This window comes from Triticum aestivum, chromosome 1D (assembly GCF_018294505.1).
Source record: "Triticum aestivum cultivar Chinese Spring chromosome 1D, IWGSC CS RefSeq v2.1, whole genome shotgun sequence".
NCBI lineage: Eukaryota > Viridiplantae > Streptophyta > Magnoliopsida > Poales > Poaceae > Triticum > Triticum aestivum.
The window spans coordinates 139,351,693-139,355,767 of record NC_057796.1 but is presented as its reverse complement, the minus strand read 5'-3'; the positions used below and the strand labels follow the sequence as shown (position 1 = coordinate 139,355,767).

The window sequence follows — 4,075 nt, the reverse complement described above, 5'->3', positions numbered from 1 at the left end:
TTTTAACCCCTTTCCGCGACGACATTTGGAACTGTCGCCAAGTGAGTGTGGGCGATAGGGGGTCCTTCCCACACGACCCAAAAACCGTCAGGGATAGGGAGCCTTGATGCATACACACTACTGCAGGATGCTGCTAACGCGACACTATGATCAGAGACCCTTCGACGAAACTATGTGTGATGCCATAATCGCAAACGGTGATGTAAAAAACCGTCAAAAAAGATGCAAAACGTTTGTGATGGAGGATGCACCAAATACGGTTCAGATTTTAGTGGAGTGTGTGATTCAGGGCATACGGTTCAGTAACCGTTTTCGATGAGGAGGAACAAAAGAAACGGGCAGTTAGATGAAGGTGTGTGCGATGTACAGTATACGGTTCACTCGGATGAACTGTTTGTGATTAGGCAACACAAAAGAAACGGTCAGCAGGATGAAGGTGTGTGCAATATACGACATGCGGTTCACTCGGACGAACTGTTTGCATTGACACAAGAGAACAGAAACGGTTCAACTTAACAAGACGTGTGTGTTGTGCGATGGGATTGCATACAGAACAACAATATATATATATATATATATATATATCCTACCATGTAGTGGTAGTTACCCCATCCTCACTGCCATCGGATTGCATCACGATCTGAGCAACTTTTTACGGGTTATAGGTAGAAAAAAAGGGCTAGCGGGTCTGGTTTACCAAACAACGTGATTGCCTTTCTGCCCGATTAAATTTACCAGCCGTGTCCGATTTTTGTGGGCATCGAGTTGGTCATGTATAACTACCTCCGTTCTATCACGCCCTCTGAAAATCAGCCGCCGGCAGCACGTTCGACGGAAGATCAGAAGACAGAGGTATTCATGTTTATATCTTATTATGTACATGGTTTGATTGATCACCGATATGATCTCTCGTTTTGTATGTTTCAGCCTTCACTTGTGCTTCTAATGGATGGATTCCCCGACGACATGCATGGTCAACACAGCTATTGGCTATTTCTCACCGGATATGGTACGCCAACCATTGCCGCCCCTGGGTGATGTCGTTAATCAAGTACTTGAATGATAGACTCCTTGATCTACCTTTCCACAATTCAAGCCAGCAACAACGGTATATGCATGCGATTTTTTCTTCCAAGATTCAGTTGCATGAAAAATATGAACATGAGAATCCTATTCAATAATTTGCAGGTTGGGGGGGTCAGATACGCATGCACATCCCTCGTGCAAGCTTTATACTTGAAGAGAAACTACGGATCCGGCCACGCAGCACGTCGTAAGTAAACCTGCTCCGACATCACCGATGGCCTGACATTGGCCTCACGGCTGTCTTCGTGCTTTGTTGGCACATCATCTGCCTGCAGTCGTCACCAAACGACCGATCCGTCGTCATCCGCGGACCAGAAGCACAATGACCTAGATCAATGCATGCTACTCTCTATGACACAATTAGGATGATATTACATCCGCATCACATATGTGCATGGTGTGTACGACATACGGATCAATGGAGTATATACATACTCTGCTATAAACGATGTTCCCCATACTTCCTGTATATGTCAACTTGGTACTCCTTTTCAATAATACAGCATACTACCATTTTTTTTGCATATTCTCCATACTACCTACTCCTTTTTACAAATTATTACAGACGTGGCTCCGGACTTGTTGTAGAAGTATAATATATACTACATACTCCCTCTCCAGAAAGGTGTATACTCTACACTCTTCACAAATATGAAAAAATAAAATATTTGATACTAGCATACCACTTGTTAGGAAAATTAACTAGGTATCAAAAGTCAGTACTTTTAGTCCAGAGAAAATTATATATAGATTAAGACGACGATAGTTTTTAACAGAGAAGATAGAGTATATAATACTACTACGTGGTAAGACATGCATACTACTTTCCCGATATATATATGTACTCTATATTTAAAGATACTCGTTATTGCACTACACTTAAGAAGGTATATACTTATAGTCCATATTCAAAAAGGAAATATATGTACCACATACTCAAGTAACATGCACATACTCCACACTCCAATCATTTCTATATATACGACCGTCCTATGACTCATTTTCATGCAAAGGAGAAAAACAGGGGAACATACATGTTGTGTTTATGAACTTAGGCATTGTCATGCCTAAAACTGTGTCGTCACATTCTTCAAAAAATTAACTATATACTACATACTCCCTTTTTTTGCCATATAGTTTTTACCCTGAGATATTTCATCTAAAAAAGTTTAATACTCCATACTCCAATTTCATGATAATACTCCATACTCCACGGAAATGTATATCTCCTACCAACTAACAAGAATAGTCAACGTCAAGTTCCCATCCTTATCAATATAAACATTCTGTTGAATGTACGGAGCCAAGCCAAGAATTGAGGAGGTGGTTGACCCAGTGCATGCTTGCCGGGTTATTTAATTACAGAAAATCTATATTAGTTCCCTAATGGATTCCCTAGCACCCGCTAATCATATCCATCTACCCGGTTTACTTAGTGCTACGTGAGAGGGGAGGAGACACATGGAGGGCAGCTAACTAGGTGGTAACTACCACTGCTGGTAGATAAAATGTGTCTCACACACACTTATAAGGACATGATTGCATAACCAAATTAAACATCCACTTACATAGGTGGCTACTACAACCATGGCATTTGCACACACCAAAGTAAATTATTACATGCATAATTACATAGGTGGCTACTACACACATGACATTTCCGCACACCAATAAAGTAAACAATATATTACATGCATGATTAACTAGCATAAACGATCATCTGATCATCATCTACTTCTTGTGACGCTTGCTCTGCTTGTGCCTCGATCCGGGCTTGTTGATTTGGGTAACGAGGCACTTCCTCATGTCAACGATCCGCCTGTGCATCTCGTAGCATGTGTACACGCTCTTGGCCTCAAACCTGAGGTGAGGTTCATCCAGTTGCCGCATCCAGGCCCCGTGCCAGGATACGGGACTTGTTCTCTATGCATCCTGCTTCATCTTTTCGTGGTAGAGGTCGATGATGGCCGAGGCGAGTTCGACCAAGGAGTCCTTCTTCGTGCTACCCCAGACCGTGTAGTGGTCATGGATTTCTACAATGTTCTTGCAGGCCAAGCCCGTAACACTAAGCACTTTTACATCGTTGGTGGTATCCAGCGTGGCGAACTTGTAGTCAGTGCTGTTGACAAACCTGTTGAAACGGTCGCAAGGCTCTTTGGCCATGCAGTAGTGGTAGATGAGGACATGATGGCGCACGCACAACTGGGCGACGACAACATTCTGATCTATGCCGGGACGACCGGCGGTGTACTGGAGGTCGATGCCGACCACCTTGTACTTGTCTCCAGCAAGCAACTGCTCAACACTGTTGATGTAGTCGTCCACCACGGCCGGGTCGATGGTGTACACCACCGAGAGATCTGCCTCCCTCGCGTGGGTCTCCACTCTATGCTCGCCGAACTCCATTGGAGCGCCGCCGGACATCCCCTCTCTATGTGTCGTCGTGGGTGTGCTTGTTGTGTTGTGGGGCGCGATCGAAAGGTTGAAGAGACTAAGGTTATAATGGCCGCGGTAATTAAAGGGGAAGCTGGACAGCCAGGAATATCGGCAGGCCCTGATGGCAGTTCTAATTTGCAGCGCGTAACTCCAGCGTGCCGCACGTAACTGCATCGCGTGGCAACACGCGCGGTGCAACCACATGTATACGGGGCCCCCGACGTGATCGTGCGCACGCCCAACCGTTGGCAGAGGGCGCGCGGAGGGACGCGAGCAGAGCGCTCCGCGGTCGCCTCAACGGCGAGCAACGATATATATAGCAGTTGAACATGCAAGGAAAAGCTGTCCACAAGCCGAGGGCGCCGACGGACGCGAGCAGAGCGCGCCGCGACGCCTAACGGCGAGCACAGCGCGCCGTGGCTCCTAACGGCGGGATAGACCTTCATTCAAGCCAATCAAAATAAGACTGGAACGGACATGTCTGTATTGAGCAAAGGGATCACACATGTCTGTATTGACTGGAACGAGAATGCAATAGCAAAATAAGAATTAA

At 45.4% G+C, this 4,075-nt stretch overlaps 1 long non-coding RNA gene across 1 annotated transcript; it reads left to right on the top strand.

The window, feature by feature from the left end:
- The first annotated feature begins 820 nt into the window (after positions 1 to 820).
- On the top strand, positions 821 to 1,605 carry LOC123166831 (uncharacterized). Its single transcript, XR_006483711.1, has 3 exons — positions 821 to 852; positions 928 to 1,108; positions 1,189 to 1,605. It is a non-coding gene; the product is annotated as an uncharacterized lncRNA (long non-coding RNA).
- The last annotated feature ends 2,470 nt before the right edge of the window (positions 1,606 to 4,075 follow it).